General features: G+C 38.3%; 1 long non-coding RNA gene across 1 annotated transcript in view; it reads left to right on the top strand.

Annotated features, from left to right (window-relative positions):
- LOC125102432 (uncharacterized) overlaps nucleotides 1–27,230 on the top strand; it is a 54,214-nt gene that overhangs the window by 12,649 nt on the left and 14,335 nt on the right. The window contains exons 2-3 of the long non-coding RNA XR_007128124.1: nucleotides 8,298–8,380; nucleotides 8,502–8,664. This is a non-coding gene — a long non-coding RNA (uncharacterized LOC125102432). The remainder of the gene's footprint in view (nucleotides 1–8,297; nucleotides 8,381–8,501; nucleotides 8,665–27,230) is intronic.

Consider the following 27,230-nt stretch of genomic DNA (forward strand, 5'->3'; position numbering starts at 1 on the left):
AATTTGCTAAGAGGGTGACACTCAAATGTTCTCACTGAAAGAAAAGAAGAGAGAAGAAAAGGGAAGGGAAGGGAAGGAAAAAAAAAGAGAGAGAGAAAGAAAGGGAGGAAAGAAGGAAGGAGGGAAGGAAGAAATGTGAGGTGATGGATGTGTTAGTTAACTAGATGGGGGTACCATTTCACAATGTATGTACATCAAATCAGCATGAGATACAGTTTAAATATCTTACCATTTTGTCAATTTTATTTCCATAAAGCTGAAATTTAAAACAAATGTACTTGGCAGTGTTGTTTGTTGTCAGAGAAGGTGTGGAGTTTTTTTTTTTTTTTTAATTTTTCACTGACTCCTTTAATGATGCTTCTCATATCCACTTCCTATTTGATCTTTAAAAATTAAAATCACTTGTCAAAATCATTCTTATAACCTGTCATATCTTAATGCTGTCTTAATCAAATGATATTCAAACTTGTCTGAAAGGAAGTTTGGAAATTTACAAAACATTCTGCCCACCGGATGTCAATGCTTCTTTTGGAAACACTTTTTGTATGGTTTCTCTTCTCATCATGCAAAGAGCACAGTCTGTAGTTTGAAAATCTTGACAATTTTAACATCTGGGGCTGACTTAAATCCAGGAAACTCTATGGCCATAATGATAAGGATAAACAAAGAGTATACCAAAGGTGGTCTTAAAGGAGAGACTATTTCCCCCCACTTTTCACTTACAGTAAGAAGTGAAATGAATAGGGAATTGAAGGATAACCTGTAAGTCTGAAACAGCACTTTTCCAGGTGCAGGAGAGGATGTGAAGTTGCTGACATTGGTTTTAAAAAGTTCAAACTGTAAAGAAAAGGGAAATAGTACCTGGATGGTGGTTTTTCACTGGAGCTAAGATCAAAGCTCATCATTTCTAAGTATAAAGTAAATGGAGGCTTTGGGAATTGCTCTAATTTTAATATAAGATAATTTTCCAGTTTTTGTGTACTTTCTACTGACTGATGCCTCTGTTTGCAGTTACATAGATTTGAAATGTCTGTATTTGTGAAAATTTGGCCACTTGTCTTTTAACTTGGTAGCATGCTAATTAGCAGTGAGGTCCCTTTGTTTAACATCTGGACTACAGTAATGCTAATTAGAAGGGACAGTATATTTTTCAGATTTCCATGTACCTTTATACACTGAACCTGCTTTTTAAAGATTTTTTATTTATTCATTTGAGAGAGAGCAGGCCAGAGAGAGCAGGAGCAGCGGGGAGGGGAAGAGAGAAAAGGAAGGGGAGGATAAGAGGGAGAAGCACACTTCCTGCTGAGCCAGGAGCCCAATGTGGGCTTGCATGCTAATGCAGGGCTAATTCTCAGGACCCCAGGATCATGACCTGAGCCAAAGGTAGATGCTTAATGGACTTAGCCAGTCAGGTACCCCCATACTGAACCTTCTAATATGTCTTATTATACTTGTCACACTGCAAAGTGAGACATTATTGGTAGTCATGATGGAAAGATTTCATTTCTTGATTTAAAACATAGAAGACTAATTGTCCAGATCTTAAATGAACTCTGCTTATTTTGACAATGGGAAACGAAGCAAAGATTTTGCTCTATTTTCCTGAGTCTGTGGAAATTGTAAAGGTACACTGAGCCTCAAGTATAGTTCTGGGTCACTTCAAAACCCTTCCTTCACCTTTTGTATTTTCTACCTCTTCTGCTCTTTGAACTGCTTTGGTCCTCTTGAAAAACAAATGGGTCAAGATTTTTTTTATAAGTTCTATTCTTCAGACTTAGACTTTATAAGTACATGAGTTAACATCATAAATATCATGACTAGTTACGCTCTGTGCAATTAATCAAATTTCCATTTCATCTGGGGATTTTGCTAGCAGAGGACGCAGCTTTGGCAAGTGATTAATTGGCCAAGAGAGAGGTGGTCTCTATGGGCGGGATTGATAGGGTCATGGGAAACACCCCAATGCTGAGAAGCTGAAATGAGCCACTCCCTGAATAAAAATTATTTGAAGACTACATTTAAATTAGAAAAAATATATAGTCAGTTGTGTATATGCTTCTTACAAGGGCAGTTGACATTAGCATTTTAATAGCCCCTTTGGATATCTGCTAAACTCTGGTAAGAATGAGAATTGATATAGATATTCTCATTTTGAAAGGGCTGAAGGAAAGAATTTTTTTGAAGTAAAAGCAATTTAGAAATTTCAATGTAAAAACGGCTTTACTTAGACACTCTGTGAACTTTGTGTAAAAATTTAAATGCCTGAAATAAAACCTTTGTGCAGGCAAGTCATTAGGGTTTGACTGACACAGAGTTTGAGCTAGCCAAAAAGGAAAAAAAAAAAAAAAGTAACAAGCTCTTTTTAGAATGTCTCAGGACTCCAACCCTGTGACTGCTATGCTTATGTTTCCCTGCTTTGGGACAGGTTTATATTTCTTAAAACAAGAGTCAAAAAACAAAACAAAACGGAACTCTTATGACAATTGTTCCAATCACTTTCCTATTTCTGATTTCAGGAAAAAGTTTATTGGTTATTCATAGTTAAAAGGTAAACTGAGGCACATTAAAATTTTCAAGTTTATTTGAGCGTGCATAAGTTCAAATTGGGCAGTGCCAAACCAAAGATGGTTAGAAGAGTTCTACCCATAGGAGCAAGGGACAGGGTTTTTATAGAGCAGACACTGAACCAAAGCAAAGAGATGATTTGATTGGTTATTGCTTAAGTGGTTGCCTTATTTGGGAAAGCCTCCTTCACTGTTTGTGATTGGTTGGTCTTACGTTTCATTGTTTGGATTTGAGGGCATTGACTCTGGCTCAGATTTTGATTCACTTATGCTGGTTACCACTGCATTAGAGACACCTCAGTGTGCTGGACTCTTTGTTTAAATACTTTAACAACATTATAGACATAAGCTACTGTTCCTGATTCATGCTATAAATATGGGCAAGCTAGAATTCAAAATTCTGTACCATACTATTCAAAAGTAAATATCATAGGGCAATACTATTGTGTACCCAGTTATTTCCATATATCATTAGCTCTGAACAGGTTTATTTATTCTAAGACTCTTCAATCTAGGACTCTTCAATCTAGAATCATTAAAACCATGTATTGCTTCTAACCTCCCAATTGTGGACTTACGGATTCAGGTCAAGAAAAGAAGTGTAGCCCACACAAAACTGGAGATCACAGTCATGTGCAGATGAGCTTGTGGTGTATTGATCTTGGCAAAGGCAAGTTATCTAGGTTTAAAAAACATGGGAATCCTTTAGAATCGTATTTTGTTACCATGGTAAAGAGACATAGGTTTTCATCGTGCGCTTTCTCCTTATTATGTAACAGGAATGAGAAATATTTCTAGGTTCAGTAATTGAAACCTCAAAATCCCCTTTACAGATATGATAATATTTAAGTTTACTGAAAATTAAACCAGAAAAATTTGCAGTTGTACCTGTCTTCATATATCTGTTTCTTGTATGCAAAATGGGTTGGTTTCTATTCAAAGAGAAAAAAAAATACCTGTTTATTTATTAATAGGAATTTTTCTCACACTCACTTCTCTGCATGGGATAAAAAAGAACAAGTCTATTTTCTTTGTTCCTGAGATTTTTTTTTTTTTTAATCAGTTCTATGCACTGAACTTTGTGTTGTCTGTATGTCTTTCTATTGCTGCTTGCTGTTTCTTTCTAGATGCCCTTCTGAGTAGACCTCTACGTGAACTATATTTGTTCCTAGAGAATGCAGCATGACCTCACAGATTTGGTCAAAATAATGAACATTTCTTTAAGGGCCAGCTGAGAGAGAAAGGATTTGCTCAGCACATTTTTACCACTGATGCAACTCCCTCCTCCCTCTTTCTTTCTTTCTTTTTTTTTTTTTCCCCTCTCATACAAAATGTCTGATCATTCCTAAGGTTGAGAAACTCACAGGGCAAAAATGTAAGGCTTTCTCCGTGTCTGGAGGAAAATTTTGTCATTTAAAATAAAATAGCTCTGATCAGGCAGGACAGTCTTCCTAAGTATTACATTCCTAGGACTGTTTGCATTCTTTCCCAGTGAGCTGGTGTGATAGGCACCAGAACCTATTTATAACAGGAAAGATGAGCTATTAAGCTATTCAGTACTGGTTTAAGAATAAGTGATTGGCTGGAATTTCTATGTGCCTTTTGTCAGCAAGATCCTTTGCCCTTTTGGGGGAGATGTGGCTGTTAGGCTTGTGAGAACCCAGCTCAGGAATAGCATGTGATGCGAGAAGGGAAGCAGTTGGATTGAAACCATACATGGTGAAGTCAAAAAGATGTTCTTTCTTGAGCTGTTGCTGAAATATGCTGGGGTTATTCCAGTGCCTGCAGAGTAAATAGAACCGAAGGTGCCCTGGAGGATAATGGAAAAGGATGTGAGAAGACTCTGAATTTTTCCCAGCTGTATCTCTCAACCAGTTACCATTCAGCTTTCACTCTGAGTTGAGAAAACATTACTCCAGGGCACAAGAGTCTGAGTCCTTTGGGAGAGTGTCCTGCTTGTTTAAAGACATAAGAGAAGTTTCTACCCAACCCTCTATTCCTCACAATTGCTGAGAATCAAAACACTGAAGCTAAACCAAAGAAACAAACAAAACAACAACAAAACCCCTCAACAAGCACAAGAAGACATTATAAATATATGATAACTCATGATAAACTACACAGGATCATAGAATGTTCAATCCATACAAGACACCAAAAGGTCTTGGTCCAAGCCCTTCTTCAGATGAAGAAAGCAAGACACACTCATTCAAATAACCTATTAACTTAGCCAGTCATACCAGAACTGGAATGACTTCTTGTGGCTTCCTGTCTCCCTGTCCAAGGGTACCCTTCTTTGGGAAATGCACATTAATAGCAAACATTACAAATGGAAAGCATGTCTATAAGTTGTTAGAGCAATGCTGTCCATAGCCAGTCTCTAGACTTTTCAAGTCTGTGGCCCCAGAGCTGTGAAGCAGCCATAAAGAAGCTACAGCATGTTGGTATTACAAGTACTTCGGTTCATCTGGCTTGGTTATCCCCAGGGAGAATGAAGTTGCTGGATATTTTTCAGAAAGTTTAGCCATTCAGATTAAAAGGAGGGTGGTGCTGGTGTTGTGAAAAACAGACCAAGGTGCAGGGTTAGGTAGTTAAGAATGATGACTGATCAGGGGAGATATTCTTCTATGCATTTTTAAACTTTGTTTATGAAGCATTGAGATATTCTCATTAAATTATTTAGAATTTAACACAGTGAGGATTCGTCTGTTTAATGTAACACTTTCTTTTTTTATTTTTTATTTTTTAAATGACAGAGAGAGAGGGAACACAAGCAGGGAGAGTGGGAGAGGGAGAAGCAGGCTTTCCACTGAGCAGGGAGCCCAACGCGGGGCTACATCCTAGGACCCCGGGATTATGACCGGAGCTGAAGGCAGATGCCCAACCATCTGAGCCACCCGGGAGCCCCTAATGTAACCCATTATTTTTCTATTATGTTCAGTCAGCCAACATACAGTACATCATTAGTTTCTGATGTAGTGTTCAATGATTCATTAGTTGTATAAAACACCCAGTGCTCATCACAACGTGTGCCCTCCTTAATACCCATCACCCAACGACCCCATTCCCCCCCCCCTTTAGACCCTCAGTTTGTTTCTTGGAGTCCAGAATCTCCCATGTTTTGTCTCCCTCTCTGATTTCTTCCCATTCAGTTTTCCTGTGTGTTGATTATCCCCCATGATCTTCTCAACCATGTAAGAATAACTAGTGTGATCATTTCCATTCTTAAATATGAAAATGGAGGCTTAAAAAGATCATGCGACTAATCCATGGCAGAGCCACCCATCTTTATGATTCCAGAATATATGTTTTTGACCCCTAGGTTCTGTTATCTGAAATATGTTATACTTTTCATTACATCATAAAAACACAAAGTAAATAAGTTTATAACCTCTGCTGGTTGTGTGCTAAGCCTGTCAGGTTTTCATTGGTTTTGTTGGTTAGGTCTTTTTGTTTTGATGAAAAATCTTGGAAGATTTTTATTAAATCTTAAGATTTAAGATTTTCTTAAGCTCTCCTATGTTCTTTATGAAGAGAGATCAGAACAAAGTAGGCTGTCAGCAGTTGGCAAGCATTAGTGATTCATGTGAAAGACCATTGTCTTTGGTGATACAATGAGTGCTGGGCTAAGAGCCTAGGGACAGGAATCTGCCATATCCTGGCCATGAGATGTATGTAAACAATGTCACTGGGATACCTTATCTACAGTTTCTTTTTAAAAGCTCTGGGGTGCCATGATTCCCTTATAAAACTTTCCACTTGAAGATCTGGCATTATTTATTTAAAAGGAATATGTAGCTTTATTTTTTTTTTACTTTTTTTATAATTTTTTATTTTTTATATTAACAAATACTATATTATTAGCCCTAGGGGTACAGGTCTGTGAATCGCCAGGTTTACACATTTCACAGCACTCACCGTAGCACACACCTTCCCCAATGTTCATAACCCAACCACCCTCTCCCTATCCCCCTTCCCCCGCAACCCTCAGTTTGTTTTGTGAGATTAAGAGTCTCTTATGGTTTGTCTCCCTCCCCGATCCCATCTTGTTTCATTTATTCCTTTCCTACTCCCTCAAACCCCCCACGTTGCCTCTCAACTTCCTCATATCAGGGAGATCATGTGATAATTGTCTTTCTCTGATTGACTTAATTTGCTCAGCATCATACCCTCTAGTTCCATCCACATCATCGTAAATGGCAAGATTTCATTTCTTTTGATGGCTGCATAGTATTCCATTGTATATATATACCACATCTTCTTTATCCATTCATCTGTTGATGGACATATAGGTTCTTCCATAGTTTGGCTATTGTGGACATTGCTGCTATAAACATTCGAGTGTGCATGCTCCTTCAGGTGGAATATGTAGCTTTAAATCACAGGAACAAAAAATGGTATCAATCTATCATTAAATCCATACTTTCAGAGTACCAGATTCCCTCGAAACATGATTGCTCAAAAAACTAGGGCCAACACATTGATTATACAATGCCTAAAGGAAAAAGGTAGTAATGTGTAATATGGGGCACTCTGCTAACTGTTGTCTGGTATAAGAAGAGAATTGCCTCACAGAAGAAGGATATATGATATGTTTTTTTCGGGGGCAGAGCCTTTGAACCTGGTCCTCCACACCCCACCCTCATCTCAGCTTTAGCTCAGGGCTGAAGCCCTGGAAATTGTTCAGTACATATTTACCCTGAAGGTGTTCTGCCTCAAGAGAGTTGAGTCATTTTGAACTTCAAACCAGTTTTTCAGACTTAAACCTCAGCAATGTCTTTTCGCTTTTCTGTCATTCTCCCTGGCATCTTACAGATCTAGAAATTGAGCAGAAAGGGCACGAGTTACTCTAACCTGGTCATCCAACCACTCGCAGAACTGAAACCAGAGTCTAGATGTACGCATGGCTACTACATTGCACGTGATGAAAAGACAACCTCGACTTTGAAATAGTTTAATTTAACGCAGTACTGACTTGTGTAGACATGGCATTTGAAAGTTACCCGGACTTTCTGGGTTCAGTTACTGCGTGGACGATTGCAGACATTATTGTCTGTGGATGTTGGGTTTCCCTGGACTTGTTTTCCCTCCACTTTTCATAAAACAGTTTGAGATTATAAATAGATCATCGCTGCTGGAAAATAGGGGAGTTGGTAGGGTCAGTTCATAAATAAAGAATGCCATATTTTATCCTTCTGTGTACACACAGAAACACAAAGTAAAGAAACACACAGAAACACTTGTACAGATTTTCTTTAAACAAGATCTTGTCTACATCTTTAGACCTCCCCCTGCTAAGAATGTTTTGGGATATCTCCAGCTGACATAAAAAACAATTGCGTTGGGAAATTCCTGATTGTTTTAGCAAAATGAGAATTCTGCGACTGAGCTAAGTAGGTGGTTTTTCTAGTATCAGTGCTATGCAATTTTGCTGTCACATGTCCCATTGCTCCTTAAATGTTCCCGTTCACCCAGTGTTAATATCTTCACAAAGGAGGCTTGTTCCTACAAGGAAAGCTCAGAGTGTGTTCACAAATAATGACAATATTAGCTGCATGTTGTCCTGGATATCAATCGCCAGGGATTCTGCACACATTTCATTTTTAGGATGGGAAATTTCTATTTAGTCTATGGCTTGGCGTGTGCATGTGGGCCAGTTTCTTATTCAGAAGCTGATGATGGTATATTTTTCTATCTTGATTATTTTCTTGGATTTCTGGCCATCCTGTTTAGGTGACTGCTTAGCTGCCAATGAGTGTCCTCAACATCCAGACCATGCAGGGACAGCTGTGTTCCATAAAAGCCTGTCTGGGGAGGTGAGAGTAACTTTCCTCTTTTACAAATATCCACAGGGCACAAGACTACAAAAACATATGCCTAGCCTTTATACCTTTGTAGACATCTCTGTAGGATATCTTTTTTTTTTTTTTCCTCTAGGAGATTCCTGCCACATTTCCCTCAAGCCTTTTTAAAAATATGAATTTCTTTTCACACCTAGTCTGATTTTGCCCATTGTAGATGAAATTATTCAAGGAGGAATTATTTTGTATAGAAAATAGTGAAACTGGGAAAAAAGCAAACATGCACACCTTTATCACAGGTGAGATAAGCCTTTTTCTCTCTTATCTCCTGTATCTTATTAAGAAAACTTTCATAATACGCCAATGGGAAGATTTGTTGCTATGGTCTGAGTTGTGTGGTGTCCCCCACCCCACAATCTGTGTGTTGCAACCTTAACCCCCTTGATGCAATGATAGTTGGAGGCAGGGCTTTTGGGAGATAATTAGGTTTAGATGAGGTCATGAGAATGGGGCTTTCGTAATGAGATTAGTGCCCTTGTAAGAAGAGACACCAGAGAGCTTGTGCTCTCTCTCTTTCTCTCCTTGCCATGAGATGACACAGGGAGAAGGGATCCATCCATAAACCATAAAGAGATCTCTCACTGGAGAGCAAACTCTGTTAGACCTTGACATTGGACTTTCCAGCCTCCAGAACTATGAGAGAATTTACTTCTCTTGTTTAATCACCTAGTCTATGGTATTTTTGCAGTGCAGCATGGACTGACAAAGACATTCATCATATAACAAATACCAATGTAAGTATGATTGGTTAGTTTGATTTGAAAAGTGGCCAGGTTTCCTTATCCATTTAAAAGTTCACTTATAGTTAACAGTACAAAATACCAGGTGGGTCCTTCTGTAGGAAAAGATGCCATAGTTTGTCCCAGAAAACTCTTAGGCTCTCTCACAGCCTTAAAAACTCCTTGTCAAGTCTAATAATTTATAGATTTTCTTGGATTTTTTATGTACACAACCATACCATTTACAAATAAAGTTTGTTTTGTTTTTTTGTTTTTTGTTTTTTGTTTTTTTTTAAGATTTTATTTATTTATTTGTCAGAGAGAGAGAGAGAGAGAGCGAGCACAGGCAGACAGAGTGGCAGGCAGAGTCAGAGGGAGAAGCAGGCTCCCTGCGGAGCAAGGAGCCCGACGTGGGACTCGAACCCAGGACACTGGGATCATGACCTGAGCCGAAGGCAGCTGCCCAACCAACTGAGCCACCCAGGCGTCCCAAGTTTGTTTTGTTTTTAATCTCTGTGGTGTAAGCCATTTTATTTAACTGTCTTGTGTTATTAAATTGGCTGACATACCTAATGTTTTATTGAATGAAAGAAATAGTGCAAGGTCTCCTTGCACTATTTGCTGGAGTGTTTTGATAAGAACCCTTTATCTGGTTAAGCCTGTTTCTCTTCCATTCCTATTTGCTATGTTTTGTTTTCTACATGAATGAGTATAAAATTAATTTTCATCACTTATTGGGAATATCATAAGTTAATTATTCTTTAAGGGGTGCATTATATTGCATTACATTTTGAGATAAATCATCACTTTATTCTTAGGGTTAGATTTCTCTGTGGATCTTTCTTTCTATAAGAAATATAAGAAGGATGTTTCTTTTGTGAGTCCAAGTAGGGGGATTGGTCAGAGGTAGCCACTTTTTTTTTTTAAGATGTATTTATTTATTTTGAGAGAGAGGAGAGAGAGACAGCTTGAGCAGAAGTGGGAGGAACAGAAGGAGAAGGAGAGAGAATCTCAAGCAGTCTCCGTGCTCAGTGCAGTACCCGAGACAGGGCTCCATCTCACGACCCTGAGATCACGACCTGAGCCATGGAAGCCAAGAGTCTGAGGCTTAACCGACGGAGCCACTCAGGTGCCCCCCAGAGGTAGCCTCTCTAACTCTAGTATTTTCAGATGCCTCACAGCCAGTTGGAAGGACTATGGGGAGGAGGAAGAGAGGCCTACATTTTACAAGAACATACATTTCTTTCATGATACTCCAGTGGCCATAACTTACATGGCCACTTTTCGTTATCAGAGAAGCCCCATTTCACCATTTTCTATTTAATATTTCCTGTATCCTATTTAATTTTGATATTTTCTGTTATGTATGGGTCAGATTTTTAAATCACTTATGCTTAATCTTTCTAGTTGGTTAATAAAATTATTGGTGCCTATAAGTATATGTTCCTTGAAAAATCACTTAGGTAAGTCTCACAAGTTTGATATATTATACATCCAATGTTGTTCAATTCTATACATTTTATAATATTCATGTGTGAATTCCACTTCTAACCATTAACCAGAAAGTATGTTTTTTAATTTCTATATGGTTTAAGAATACATTTTTAAGGTTGATTTCTTATGTTATTGCCCAGAGAATGTGAAATATATGCTATAGATTTTTTAATGTTTATTGAGATTGCCTTGTCATTTAATTTGTGGTCAAATCTTTTAGTTCTCCCTCTTATGCCTGAAATAAATGTGTACTCCCTATTTATTGGATCCAGGAATTCTGTCGATTGACATTATTTATTATAATAATATTATCTTAATATTATCATAAAATTATTTATTATGATAATGATATTAACTCTTCCATATATTTGTTAATTTTTATCTGCTTTTTCTGCTTTACTTCTGCATATTCTAATAGAGGTATGTTACAGTTTTTTATTGGTTATGGATTTGTCCACTTTTCCTGAAGATTTTTCCTTATATTTATCTTTATTCACATTTAATTATTGATTATTGCATCTATGTGAATTTTTCTATTACTTTTACTCTAAATTCTAATGTAGCTTTTTAAGTATTGCTAATTTAGCTTTGCATCTTCATTTGCTTGTAACATATTTTCATCCCTTTATTGTCAAGTTCTGTCTTCTTTGTTTTAGGTATGTTTCTTAAAATAGACCTAGCTCAATTTCTATAAAATAAATTTAATAATTTATTCTTTTACTATATTAGTTGGACACATTTGCATTTATTATGTTAACTGTTTATATGATTACAACATCTTACCTTTTTTAGTTTCCATACATTTTGTTTATTTTTCCTATTTTCTGCATTTTGTTTAATTAAAAACTTTTAGAAAATTTGCCTTTATTTCCTTTGCTGATTTGGAAGCTATAGATTATATTTCTTTTCATGTAGTAGACATCTATTAAGTTTATACTAGTTATTTAAGTACACTTTTTTTTTAACAAAGTTATTCAAAATGTCTATACGTACTTCATGCATGACATGGATCTCAGTATGCTTTAACTATTCACACAACACCCAATCCCATATCATTCTTATTAACTATTATATTGAGTTTTGTCTATCATTTGAAAGTAGCAAATACTCTTAAACTTTATTCTGGTCTAAAATTTTAAAAATTTGCCCTTATTCATGAATGTTGAATTAAGTATAGAATTGTAATTATAAGTCATTTAATCTCAGTACTTGGAAGATACTCCTCCACTGTGTTATACAATCTAGTGTTACTGATAAAATTTGTTTGGTCTTCCTGAATGTTGTTCATTCATAGTTTATCTCTTTTTTTCTTTTCCCTTTTTTAAGTGACTTTTTATTTATCTTTGATGTAATTGCCTTGATGTACATAGTTTCCTTATAATGTATCTAGATGTGAATTTATCCTTATTGTTCCTACATTTTGCTTGATGTAATCTTTCAATCTGAGAACCCATGTCTTTTTACCTAGTAAGTATTACATCAATAACCCTTTAATCAGTAATCCTGGTTCTTATATTGACAACCCACAGATTGGTTTATGGTTCTTTCCAGGTATGCAACTGTGCTAAATCTAGAATATGAGTCATTACTCCTTAGGGTTCTGTCTCGTGTGAATATCAAGTGTGCTCTCATGTCACCACCATTTATAGTAGGTTGTCATAATAATGGCTCCAATGAGTGATACCTCTCAGTAGCCATGGTCTATATAGTCCCTTCCACATTGACTCTGGCCTTAAACATATGCCTTGCTTTATAATTGGACATCCACAAATGTGACTAAGTAGAGGCTTAATAGATGCTTGTGCATTAGGGCTGGCCCTGTTAGAACCCTGAGATCACCATATTATGAGGATCATCGTCTAGCCTCTAGTCATGCCTCAGCCATCCCTTTAGCTGAAAGCATCCACAGGTGATGGACACCTGTGATGGACAAGCCAACACTCGGAGTTATCAAAAACAATAAATCCTTGTTGTTTTAATCTACTGAGGTTTGGAGTATTATCTTATCCAGCAATAGTTAACTAATACTCTGTCTGATTTTTAACCCTTCCCTCTTCAAGGATATGTTCCAAATGGCATACAGATTTTTATACCTAGTTGTGATAATGGCATGCAAAAAACCAAACTTTTCAGTCCTTTGTTTCTTATGTTTAGTTATCCCCAGAATGAGGTCATAACTCCCTGGGGTACAAGTAATCATATTTACAGAACTTATGTAGAACATTCAGGTTCCCAATGGAGATAAAAAATTAGAACATATTAGGTATATAAATAAAGTAGGGTTTTTTTTAGAGCTGAGAAAGAAATTAAGATAGAGTTGTGGGTGGAGCAGCGCCCATCTGAGAATGCCAGAGCTCTGAAAAAACAGCCAGCGGATGTCGGTAACTGAAGTAGAAGCTCTGAATCATGATCGCGGTCATGGTTTTCCTTCCCAATAGAATGAAGTCCAGTTTTACATGGAAAAGACACAGGGTTGCCTCTGTATTTATACAAAGAGCTTTCAAGTCATACTTTCTTGGGAGCCATGTGACTAATTCCATTTTGGGTATGTGGTTTTCTTTTAAATGGCCCTTCCCCCAACTGGTTTGATCAGACTCTCAGCTTAACGGAGAGATGTGATAAAAACTGAGGCATTGGGGTGCCTGGGTGGCTCAGTGGGTTAAGCCGCTGCCTTCGGCTCAGGTCATGATCTCGGGGTCCTGGGATCGAGTCCCGCATCGGGCTCTCTGCTCAGCAGGAAGCCTGCTTCCCTCTCTCTCTCTCTGCCTGCCTCTCCATCTACTTGTGATCTCTCTCTCTGTCAAATAAATAAATAAATAAATCTTAAAAAAAACAAAAACAAAAACAAACTGAGGCATTGGTGTGGCTCTTCACTACCACTCTGAAGTGCTGGCAGTGTATGTTATTCCCTTCGTGTGGTGCCCATAGTCATGTTGTTTTTGCTTAACCTCTGTGATATTCACAGGCCATGGCTTCAGGTTTACATTTTTTTAATCTGGTCACTCTCTTTTTGCTTTTCCAGTGTGTCAGGCTTAGGGATATCATTTACTTGGTTGGTGGCTGCAAACATGTACTTACAGCCTTTGAGAGAATACAGCACACAGGGAGATTATTATGATCACTATAAATAGAACAATTCTCAATGTTCGTAATGTACTTTGTAGTGATGGTCCTCAAGACCCAAGCTAATCAAAATCAAATAAGTCAAAGAAAGATCTTATTGAAGAACTCACCTTTTTTAAGCCAGGTGTCTTACTCAATGATCTTATGTAACTGAGTTTTAACTTCCCCAGAAGTATTAACCCAGGTATAGCTAGACGGTGTTGGCCACAGCATAGACACCTCCTTTGCTTAGCTAAAAGATAGTCAAGGGCTATTCTATTATTAAGAACAACTTTGGCCAGGGAGTCTAAGGGTCTTTGCTGCATAGCTACTGCTTAGCAGTGGATTTTTCAATAATTTCAAGAATTAAGGAGAAAATCCTGATCATAGCCTCATTTACATTTATCACTAACCAGGTGTAAGAAGTGAATCCAAATTGTGAGAGCCTCCTAATAGGTCCTTTCTAACTCGATGATGTAAATTCAGGGTAAATTCAGAGGAGTCGGCCAATGAGATTTTTATTTTGCTTGTGAAAAGTGAGGGGCTCAGTTGGATTTTTTCCTAGCCTGTAATAAAAGGTTGTTCTAAATTCTAGAGGTTACGCTCCTTACCAATGGCCTAGGAGATACAGTGAAAGCATTATCTTTTTAGGCCAATGTCAGAGTAAAGGAAGGGAAGAGAAAGGGTTTCATGTTCTGTTTAAGCAGGAAGTCTTGACTCATCATCTGGACTGGAAGCAGTCTATCACCAGGTCAACTATTACTCTTCCCAGTTACTTTATTCAGAGGTCTCCAGTGTCTAAACAAGACCAAGTGTCAGGTGGAGTCTTTAGCTGTGGGATGGGTATCCAAGGCTCAGTACTTTCTAGTTTTGCAGCAGTGTCAGTGGTCAGGAGCACTTGGTAAGTTCCCTTCAGATGGAACTTGAGGGCTGTCTTCCTCTGATGGTATGTCCAAAATACTCAGTTACCAGGCTCTAAGCTGTGACCAACAAGATCCTTTGAATTGGAATCAGAATGTTTTCTTTAACTTGTTGATGACGGGCCTGAGCATCATATTATTTGCCCAGTGACGTCGGTTCCTTGATCACTGGAGATCATGGAGGGTACTTTCTAAAGGGGAAACACATTTTCTTTCCCACTTTGAGGGCATCAGCCTTGGGGCAGGGGAAAGCTTCAACCTATCTAGAAACCTTGTGTACAATAACTAGGCCATATTGATAACCTGTACTAAGTAGCAGTTGAATGAAGTCCAGCTGTAGGCTTTAAAGGGTCCAGAGGGAGGAGGTCTGAGGCCTGTGGGGATACAAATTTTTTGTTTCAGGATTATGGACCTGACAGGTCAAGTGTTACCAGTAGACTGTTTCCGCAATTTTATGAAAGTCTCCCCGCCAATGTCTATTCATAATTTGAGTCATCTGAAATGTACTGTGGTGGGTAAAGGAATGCAAATGTTGAAAAATGGGATTTTCCAGGGATCCTGGAAGAATCAAGTAGCTGTCTTGGGTTTCCCATAGCCCCAGCTGTTAATTTTCAACCATTGTTTACCCATCTTAGTTTCTTTGATTCAGGAGCATCCTACTGCCATGTTGTAAAGACATTAGGTTGGCAAAAAGCAGGCCCCAGGAAGTATTTTTTTTGAAGAAGAAGCAGTAGAATGCACTTCATCCATGTGTGCCACAATTTTTTTTTCAGATTCTATTGCCAATGTCTTTGCATGAAAGCAAGCTTGATTACATATTAAAAGTTCTTTCCAAAGATCCCTTTTTGACAAACATTAATGGCTTTAATTATGTATATTAAAATTTTTCTTAACCCTTAGAAATTTCTAGTGAAGGTTAAGTACAAGATGTATGAACTGTTATACTAGTATTCTTTAGATTTGTGAATTTATGAATCCATTTTCATAATCTCTAGAAGCTTATGCTTTTTCCAGTTTTTGAGTTTCTCTGTAATAAGCTGCCAAAGTACAGAAACTGATGTTCAGTAATTAAGTGTAGTATTTTGTCTTTTTAAAAAAGATTTTATTTATTTATTTGACAGAGAGAGAGAGTACAACTAGGGGGAGAAGCAGGCAGAGAGAGAGGGAGAAGCAGAGAAGACATGGGGCTCAATCCCAGGACCCTGGGATGATGACCCAAACAGAAGGCAGAAGCTTAGCCAACTGAGCTTTGCAGGTGACGCAGTATTGGGTCTTATGTGGAAATGATCTAGATATTTAATGATTATCCATCATCTAATTTACCTTAGCAAAACCCTAAGGTTTTAAGATACCAAAATGATCTGGGAAAATTAAGTAGACATAAATGTTGTTGAAAAATTCATTTATAAACTTTTTATCTTACATCTGTTTAATTCATTTGTTTAAATATGTTTAGATTAGTCTTAAAACATCACAAGACATTAAACAGCTAAGCACCATCTTTAAGTTACCTTTCTTGCTGACAAATTCTGTGACAGAACATGAGTTTATTTGATTTATAGTGAATGTAGGTAGACCAAAAGTATTATGTTTAAGACTGAAAACTAAAAATATATCTGTTTTAGTTAAACCAACAAATGTCAATTAACTTTTATTTATTAAAGATTAATCCTAGATCACCTGAACTTGAAAAGCATTTGGGCTAAGTTTCTATTATATTTCTGAAAGTCTAATTTGTATAAGCAATGAATTTTTTTAAGCCAATTAAATGAGCTCTTTTGCAAATGAATTTTGGCAATAACATCCAGAGGTAGAAAATACCACACATCTACAGCACATACATGGGAACAAACATGAATATGCAGACAGATGCAAACACCTTATTGTTTTAGAATTTTTAGCCATAAGAAGTATAATAAAGCAAAACTCACTAGAGTTCATAAAAGGACAGTGGGATGTAGACTGTTTTTCTGGCAGATGGAGTAAGTTAAGCTTACCTGCTCAGATGGCTAAAGTTTTTTCTACTAATAGCAATAGAGAAGACACTTAAGATTTGTATTTGTCCTTGACTAGTAACCTTATAGAAGCCATGGGCTAGATTTTGAGCAAGGGTTCTTCTATAGCCATTTGTATTTTTTTTTTAAAGGCCTCTTTTTTTCCTGTTGTTTTTTGTTTTTTTTTTCCTTCAGTCTAAGGAATTGGGGAAGATCTAAATAAGTTTCCAGAGAGGTTTACAAACCTTTTGAAATAAAGAGGGGAGGTTTTGGGATTGGTGAAAAGGAATGGGTACAATTTGACCTTCCTCTAGAGCTACACTTCTACTTTTGCAGAAGATTTGTAAGGTAAGGACAGTTGTTCCTAATTCTTCAAAGAATGGGTTGTAATCTAAATGAGCTCATAGGTTGGTCCACCTATCCAATAACCTTATCTTCAGTTTGCTTCTTTCTATCTGGTACATAGTTCTAATTTTATCTAATTTCTATCAGGCTCTGAATATTGGTTTCCAGTTTGGGCAACATTTTGACTATAGAACTACCTTTTCAAAATATTTGCTTAAATATATTGTCAGTCTTCAGTGGGCACAAACAATAAATATTTTAGGCAGTATTAATTAACCCAAAGAGGGTAAAGGGATACTGTCTTCCCAAGTTTGAGAGTCACTCCCCCAAAGAAAGAACTAACAATCTCTCTGTCCTGGCAGGCAGAAAACCAAGCTCAGTTCTTAGAATGCAGAATGAGACAAGGGAGAAGTCAATAGCTGTCCCTAGGAGATAAAGGATCAATAACCATTGGGTCTGTATTAGGAAAGGAAGGGACAATGTGTAATTTTATTCTCCTCGCTCAACTGGGCACTATGGACAGATTTGTTAGAACTGATTCTGGAAAGACTTCTTACCTTCCTCTGGTTTCTGCCAGTTTTTCCAGGATCCCCTCTGCATACTCTGATATCTAGTTTCCCATTGGCTACTTAAGGGAATAATGTAGCATTTTACCAGAAAATTCCTCACTTTCATCAACTCTGGCAGGGGCCCATTTGAGGGCCCTTCTCTGAAGATAGATATGGCGTGTCTGAAAAACTTAATGGACTTTTGTTTACAGTTATGTAGCATTTTTTTCCCACAGTGAAAGAACAATTGAGACAGGATTACTCAAAGGAGGTTAGAAGAAATAGGAGTCATGTCAGTCTTAGTCTTTTGTTTTAGGCCTCTTACATCTTTAATTTTTCATTAGCCATTTGCAACAAATCTTTCAATGCAAACTGTTTTGGAATTGTGAAAACTTTAAAGACTTCTGCATGCTGATTAAAACAAGTATCTAATTCTGTTTCCTTTAGGAACCCTTGCTTTCAAGTGCTCTTCTTAAATGATACTATCTAATTGTAACATTTTGAATAATAGCATTGTAATTCTAGGTTGCTTTTAGTAAGATTTTGCCATTTCACTAGGTATCTGTGACTTTGGGGACTACAGTTCTTAGCATAAAAGAAGCAAGTGTACTAGAAGGTGACACACTCAGCTCTTTGGAATTTAAGGATTCTATTTTTCTAAATTAAAAAGTACTTCATGCTAAAAATGCTAACCATTGTTTGAGCTTTCAGCAAGTTGTAATCTTTTTTTATTGTTAACATATATTGTATATTTATTTCAAGGGTACAGGTCTATAATTCATCAGTCTTTAATTCACAGCACTCGCCATAGCACATACCTTCCCCAGATTCCATCGCCCAGCCACCCCATCCCTCCCACCCCCCCTCCACTCCAGCAACCCTCAATTTGTTTCCTGAGATTAAGAGTCTCTTATGGTTTGTCTCCCTATCTGGTTTCATCTTGTTTCATTTTTCCCTCCATTACCCTATGATCCTCTGTTTTGTTTCTCAAATTCCTCATATCAGTGAGATTATATGATAATTGTCTTTCTTTAATTGTCTTATTTTGCTCAGCATAATACCCTCTAGTTCTATCCACATTGTTGCAAATGGCAAGATTTCATTTTCAATGGCTATGTAATATTCTATTATGTATATATACCACATCTTCTTTATCCATCCATCTGTCCATGGACATGTGGGCTCTTTCCATGCTTTGGCTATTGTGAACACTGCTGCTATAAACATTGGGGTGCAGGTGCCCCTTTGGATCACTACATTTATATCTTTGGGGTAAATAACCAGTAGTGCAATCGCTGGGTCAGAGGGTAGCTCTATTTTCAACTTTTTGAGAAACATCCATGCTATTTTCCAGAGTGGTTGCACCAGCTTGCATTCCCACCAACAGTGTAGGAGGGTTTCCCTTTCTCTAAAAATCACAATGACGTACCACCTCACACAAGTCAGAATGTTTAAAATTAACAAGCCAGCAAAAGACAGATGTTGGCAATGATGTGGAGAAAAGATCCTATTAAGTAAACCTTTGGTCACTCAGAGCTAAACTAATACCTAAAAAGAATGCGCCACTGGGTTGGAGATTAGTCATAATTTACAATGTACCCAAGGCACTATTTTCCTTGAAGTTGACAGGTGGCCTAGTGTCAATCTAACCTGTTCAGTGACCAACTTATCAGAACATGGGAGTCTTTGAGTTAGTTGGCAAGCACTCTTAACAGCTCTTTTTTTTAATTAGATATTTACCCCTTTTTTTAAATTGTATTTATTATTTATTATTTTTTATTATGTTAGTCATCATAAAGTACATCATTAGTTTTTGATGTAGTGCTTAATGATTCACTGTTTGCATATAACACCCAGTGCTCCATGCAATCTGTGCCCTCCTTAATAATGCTTAACCTGCGCCCACCAATTTTTGCCTAAGGTTTTCTTTTTTACACCTCCTAGATCCCCACAGGCAATAGCCATTATTTACACAAAACAGGACAAAAAAAATTCACCTCAGTGCACCAGCAGTGACCTAAAGATGTCACTGTGGACTGGCCAAGAGAAGACTGTGCTCTCCACCAACAATTCCCAGTGGGGACTAAACCAACAGACCCTATTATGGAGACTGCAGACTGGAACTGGGGAAGGGACTCTGAAGCATGGAATTGTGGACTGAACAAGGACTAAGGACTAGTGCTCCGTTAGAGCCTCCTGTCAGTCTAGACTGACATGTTAACCTTGGACTAAAAAGCTAATTGGGTCGGAAGTGCAAATGGAAACTTCGCAGAGCTCAACTGAGATGAGCTCACCAGTTGCCCTTGGAAATGGTGGGAAAGACAGTGAATTATGGGGCACCACACTGTGTTTCTCATTATCCCCAAATGCCATCAGGGGTTCACCTGACATCCCATCACCACCACCAGAACTATTAAATAACAAAATTTAGCCAAATAGATTTTAAAGATTTAATTGGCTTTATTTATTGATTCATGAATCAAGCAGCATCTCACTGGCAAGTAGACGGGAACTCCAAAGGCTACACAAAGGGAAAGTTTTTTAAAAGCAGGACAAGGAAGTTATGAACAGAAGAAAGGGTTATTTCAGGTCATTTTACCTTCCTTTGTGGGGATAAAGAAGGTCCATCTGACAGATGACCTCATTGGTGCTGACCAGAAAATTCCTAACTGGTTGAGACTACACTTCTGGGAGAGGCTGAATGTGCAATTATGTTAGATACTAGAAGTCCTGGTTTGGTGGCATGGCCAAGCATAAGTGACTCCATTTTGAGCCTATGGTTTTCTTTTGAACAATGCCTGACCATTGGTCAATGATCTATTTACTGAATGAGTGAATTACTGTATAGAACACTGGGAAAATATCCTCAGAGTATGGACAGGTGGTTGTTCAAAAATAGCAGAGTGGAAGCATGGTTGTTGATCTCATAGAAGATGGGATCTGCTATTACTAGAGTCAGTCTTCTTGTTGGAAAGTAGAAAAAGGCTTTTGGATGTAGGATTCTGTAAGGTTTCAGGATTTTAAGAGAAGCCTTGTTTCCTTGAGGAGTCCAGAGGGTTCCAATAATGCCTCTTCTATACAGCAAGACTTTGCTCCTGTCTGATGCCTTGATTTTTCAGAGTAGGGCTAGTGAAAACCTCACATCATAGCTGAAGCACAAATGATCTTTGCAGGCTGAAAAGCCCATACTCTTATTATTATTTTATTATTTTTTAAATTGAAATACAGTTGACATACATTACATTAGTTTCCAGTGTATGACATAGTGATTCAGCAACTCTGTATGCTATATGCTATAAGCCAATATTCTGACTTGTTCTTTCTAGTTTGGCAAATACAGATACATCTTATAGTCATGATATTTTCCCTCAAATAACAATGGCTCGAGAAATCATAAGAACATGAATAACACAGTGTACTAAGTGATAGATAAGTGGCTTTTATCCTCTGGATGGGCTGAGGAAGGTTTTCTAGGAGAAGACGACCCTCAGTGGGTCTAGAGAGGATGAATAGAGATCACTGGGGAAAAGATGAGTAGGATTTCCAGACTGATCAAAGAAAAAAGAATAATTGCATGAAATGTTGAAATACATAAATTGGGGGAATAGTGTTAGTTGTCCTGCTTAATTAGGACCCAAGGTGTAGGGCACATAGGGATAGTTATAAAATGCTCATGTTTAGAGATGAGAGGTTGTTTGAAATAAGATCTTAAGCCATTTAACTACCAAAGCAGGACATTTGCTTATTATTTATGAGGAACCACCAGAAGTTATTAAGCAGAGAAATGATTAATGAGAGTTGAAAGACCTTGATTTTTCTATTTTTTCCCCATATTCATATTTACCATGGAAGAAGACTGTATCAAAAGAGCAAGTTTCAGAGTCTCAGCAGTCTTGAATAGCTTGAGTCGATTTAGAGATTTCTGCTGATGGAGGGTTCTAGAAACGAGAATTCTTTTCATCGATATGAGTCTTGAATTTGAATGGAGATCAAGATCTATACTACCAAGCCAAAATGGACAACTCAGTAGAGTTTTGGGTGTGAGGAGGTGGCTGGGTATAACATTTAGACTTGAAGTCAGCCCAGAGGAGTTTGGGGATATAGCCATGGATTAAGTTTCCAATTTCAGATGAATGAGAAAAGAGGCCATCCAAATCAGAATGAAGACAGAAACCTGGGAATTGCATCTGTGGATCTGGATTGAGAGGCAGGTCCACACAATACTTCAGCTGGGTTATGACAGTTGCTCCTAGGCTGCCAACATCTTTCCCTCCCTTTTAGGCCAGCTTTTGTGGTGTGGTTTAACAGCACAAAAATGTATGGGAAGTTCGTCTCACAAGACCTCCCATTAAAACAAGGCATTTTTAGTCCAGCTGGATCATATTCAGACACCTTGTCCTTGCAGCTTTAAGGGATATCAAATGGTCTGGTTAACCTGTGAGACTGGCACAAAATAGAGCAGAGGCCAAAATGGCACATAGAGGAGGAGAAGCTCAGACACAGAAGACCAGCAGCCCAGCTTGCTGTACAGATAAACGTAGGAAATAGAGCCTTACAAAAACCACCAAGGCAAGATGCTTTCAATAGCCATTGAGAACTTGGGCGGGGTATTTGGTCTCTTTGAAGTCAGAAGTACATTTGCAGATACTTATAATCAAATAAAATGCAGAACATATTTGGAAAGGGAAATAAAGTAAGAGTCAATGATTTTTCTTTTTCAACTACTGATGATCAGATCCAAAATGCCAAAGTAAACATTCTGCTGGGTATTAATACAACAATGCTATTTTAACTCAAAGAATGTTTAGCTTAAATATTTGTACAAGAATGTCAACTGCTCACTGAATGCTTGGGTTGAGGAAGAGGTTGCTTGCCAGCATACCTTATCAGATCTGAGTCGTGGCAGTAGCCACAGCTAAAAACAAACAAAAAATCAAAATAAAAACCACCTCTATCACTACTACCACCATTTCTTTTTTTTTTTTTTTAAAGATTTTATTTATTTATTTGACAGAGAGATCACAAGTAGGCAGAGAGGCAGGCAGAGAGAGAGGAGGAAGCAGGCTCCCCGCTGAGCAGAGAGCCCGATGCGGGGCTCGATCCCAGGACCCTGAGATCATGACCTGAGCCGAAGGCAGCGGCTTAACCCACTGAGCCACCCAGGCGCCCCACTACCACCATTTCTTAAAAAAACACAGGACCACCTTTTATGGTGCATTCCAATTTAGTTCACTTTTTTCTGGCTTTGAGTAATACATGCCTCCAACCTAATTAAAGAGTGCCAGTCAGTCAAATTAGCATCCAAATAAAAAATTGGAACTAGAAACTGATTATGAAGTAGAAGAAATATCCTGGGAATGTTAAGGGCATCTTAAGAGTATCAGATAAGTGAACTCATTTAATGACAGAATCAGAAATGGTGGAGTGATAAGCTCAGAAAGCTACATTAGGACCTGAGTTATTTAGGCTGCAAGTTGATCAAAGTATTGAACTGATTTTGATGTGCAGGTTTAAAGCTCTCTCAAGAAAGACCCCAAATTATTTCATTGTCCTGGGATGTTCAGTTTATCTGTTAAGATGTGCAGGGAGTAGACTAGCAGTTTCCTTGTTATAATGCTGTTTGTCCTAATCAGAGGAATCTGGGGAGGCAGAGATAGGGAGAAGCACAGACTGTCTCATTTCAATAAGAAGGCCCAATAGCGAGCAACTCTCCTCTTGCAAAAGCACGATCTGAAAGAGTTGCTCTGAATTTCTGCCAGGCAACAGCTGCAGCCCTTTGGTAGCCCAACTTAACATATTCTTCCACATCCTAGGGGAGGTTCATATATCATTATCTTTCCATCGTTAGCCAACCAATGGCCTGCGATTTGGGCATCTGAAAATGAATATGATATGGAGTAGAAGGGAGTAAAGACAGAAATTTGAAATAAGGCCAACCATTTTTTAGTAGCAGAAGATAACCCTGTAACTTATTTTCAAAGCTGGATAGATTTGAAAGGGGACCCTCTTAATAATTTTACCAGGACAGTGGTAATAAGTAGGAACTATCTTGGGCAGATAGAACATATGATCATTTGACCCCACAGAGAATCATATGCCCAAGTCTAATATATTATTTCTTTAGTTCAGGTATATCTTAATAGCTAAGTGTAACAAAAACGTATCTAGGCTTCGTAAAGTGTAAGCTCTTATTCTACCACACTGCATATCTTTGTGAATATTTGGTGCTGCCCAGGCCCAGTACCTCAGATCTTATCAGGAATAAAAGCCATATTTGAAAAAAAGAAAGAATAGTTGACCCTTGAACAACATGGATTTGAAATTTGTGGATCCATTTATGCAGGATATTTTTGGATATAGTCCAGTACTTTAAATATACATGCTTCCAACCTAGTTAAAGTCTACATGTATTTTCTCTTGCTTACAATTTTCTCAATAATGTTTTCTTTCTCCAGCTCACTCTATTATAAGAGTAAACTGGAGAAATATAAGAATATATAAGAAATATAAGAATATAAGAATATAAAAATACAGAAATATAAGAACATAAGAAAACAGTTCATAATATATATAACATAAAAAATACTTGTATGTTAGACTGTTTATGTTGTTGGTAAGGCTTCTGGTCAACATCGGGCTATTAGTAGTTAAATCCTTGGGAGAGTTAAAAGTTACACATGGAGGGAAGAGTCAAGATGGCGGAGAAGTAGCAGGCTGAGACTACTTCAGGTAGCGGGAGACCAGCTAAATAGCTTATCTAAAGATTGCAAACACCTACAAATCCAATGGGAGATTGAAGAGAAGAAGAACAGCAATTCTAGAAACAGAAAATCAACCACTATCTGAAAGGTAGGACTGGCGGAGAAGTGAATCCAAAGTGACTGGAAGATAGACCGCGGGGGGAGGGGCCGGCTCCCGGCGAGCGGCGGAGCAACGGAGCACAAAATCAGGACTTTTAAAAGTCTGTTCCGCTGAGGGACATCGCTCCAGAGGCTTAACTGGGGTGAAGCCCAGGCGGGGTCAGCGCGGCCTCAGGTCCCGCAGGGTCGCAGAAGGATCGGGGGTGTCTGAGTGTCGCAGAGCTTACCGTTATTAGAACAGGGAAGCCGGCTACAGAGACAGAGCCGAGGAGTGAGCTCTAAACTCGGGGTTACCTTGAACCGGTCGCAGGCTCGGTCAGCTCGGAGCGCGGCCGGAGGCCAGGGTGATGGGAGTAATTGGGTGCTGTTCTCTGAGGGCGCACTGTGGAGTGGGGCCCTGGGCTCTCGGCTCCTCCGGGCTGAGACCGGGAGGCCGCCATCTTCATTCCCGCCAACCGGAACTCTACGGAAAGCGCTCAGGGAACAAAAGCTCCCGAAAGCAAACCCAGCAAACCCAAGCGGATTACTCAGCCCGGCCCGGGTAAGGGCGGTGCAACTCCGCCTGGGGCAAAGACGCTTGAGAATCACTACAACAGGCCCCTCCCCCAGAAGATCAACGAGAAACCCAGCGGGGACCAAGTTCACCTACCAAGGAATGCAGTTTCAATACCAAGGAGAGCGGCGGAATTCCAGAAGAGAAGAAAGCAAAGCATGGAACTCATGGCTTTCTCCCCATGATTCTTTAGCCTTGCAGTTAATTTAATTTTTTTTTTCTTTTTCAATTTTTTTTCTCTTCTTCTGCTAAATTTTTTTAACTTTTGCCATTTTCTTTTTTAACGTTTTTTAAATAGTTTATCTAATATATATATATTTTTTTTTCCTTTTCATATTTTTTATCGGCTTTCCTTTTTTAATAGTTTCTTTTTTTTTTTTCTTTTTCTTTCTGAACCCCTTTTTGTCCCCTTTCTCCCCCCCTCACGATTTGGGATCTCTTCTGATTTGGCTAAAGCATATTTTCCTGGGGTTGTTGCCACCCTTTTAGTATTTTACTTGCTCCTTCATATACTCTTATCTGGACAAAATGACAAGGCGGAAAAATTCACAACAAAAAAAAGAACAAGAAGCAGTACCAAAGGCTAGGGACCTAATCAATACAGACATTGGTAATATGTCAGATCTAGAGTTCAGAATGACGATTCTCAAGGTTCTAGCCGGGCTTGAAAAAGGCATGGAAGATATTAAAGCAACCCTCTCGGGAGATATAAAAGCCCTTTCTGGAGAAATAAAAGAACTAAAATCTAACCAAGTTGAAATCAAAAAAGCTATTAATGAGGTGCAATCAAAAATGGAGGCTCTCACTGCTAGGATAAATGAGGCAGAAGAAAGAATTAGCGATATAGAAGACCAAATGACAGAGAATAAAGAAGTTGAGCAAAAGAGGGACAAACAGCTACTGGACCACGAGGGGAGAATTCGAGAGATAAGTGACACCATAAGACGAAACAACATTAGAATAATTGGGATTCCAGAAGAAGAGGAAACAGAGAGGGGAGCAGAAGGTATGTTGGAGAGAATTATTGGAGAGAATTTCCCCAATATGGCAAAGGGAACAAGCATCAAAATCCAGGAGGTTCAGAGAACCCCCCTCAAAATCAATAAGAATAGGTCCACACCCCGTCACCTAATAGTAAAATTTACAAGTCTTAGTGACAAAGAAAAGATCCTGAAAGCAGCCCGGGAAAAGAAGTCTGTAACGTACAATGGTAAAAATATTAGATTGGCAGCAGACTTATCCACAGAGACCTGGCAGACCAGAAAGAGCTGGCATGATATATTCAGAGTACTAAATGAGAAAAACATGCAGCCAAGAATACTATATCCAGCTAGGCTATCATTGAAAATAGAAGGAGAGATTAAAAGCTTCCAGGACAAACAAAAACTGAAAGAATTTGCAAATACCAAACCAGCTCTACAGGAAATATTGAAAGGGGTCCTCTAAGCAAAGAGAGACCCTGAAAGTAGTAGATCAGAAAGAAACAGAGCCAATATACAATAACAGTCACCTTACAGGCAATACAATGGCACTAAATTCATATCTCTCAATACTTACCCTGATGTTAATGGGCTAAATGCCCCAATCAAAAGACACAGGGTATCAGAATGGATAAAAAACCAAAACCCATCTATATGTTGCCTACAAGAAACTCATCTTAAACCCGAAGACACCTCCAGGTTTAAAGTGAGGGGGTGGAAAAGAATTTACCATGCTAATGGACATCAGAAGAAAGCAGGAGTGGCAATCCTTATATCAGATCAATTAGATTTTAAGCCAAAGACTATAATAAGAGATGAGGAAGGACACTATATCATACTCAAAGGAACTGTCCAACAAGAAGATCTAACAATTTTAAATATCTATGTCCCTAACGTGGGAGCAGCCAACTATATAAACCAATTAATAACAAAATCAAAGAAACACATCGACAAGAATACAATAATAGTAGGGGATTTTAACACTCCCCTCACTGAAATGGACAGATCATCCAAGCAAAAGATCAACAAGGAAATCAAGGCCTTAAATGACACACTGGACCAGATGGACATCACAGATATGTTCAGAACATTTCATCCCAAAGCAACAGAATACACATTCTTCTCTAGTGCACATGGAACATTCTCCAGAATAGATCACATTCTTGGTCCTAAATCAAGTCTCAACTGGTATCAAAAGATTGGGATCATTCCCTGCATATTTTCAGACCACAATGCTCTGAAGCTAGAACTCAATAACAAGAGGAAATTTGGAAAGAACCCAAATACATG

Source organism: Lutra lutra, chromosome 6, assembly GCF_902655055.1.
Source record: "Lutra lutra chromosome 6, mLutLut1.2, whole genome shotgun sequence".
Lineage (NCBI taxonomy): Eukaryota > Metazoa > Chordata > Mammalia > Carnivora > Mustelidae > Lutra > Lutra lutra.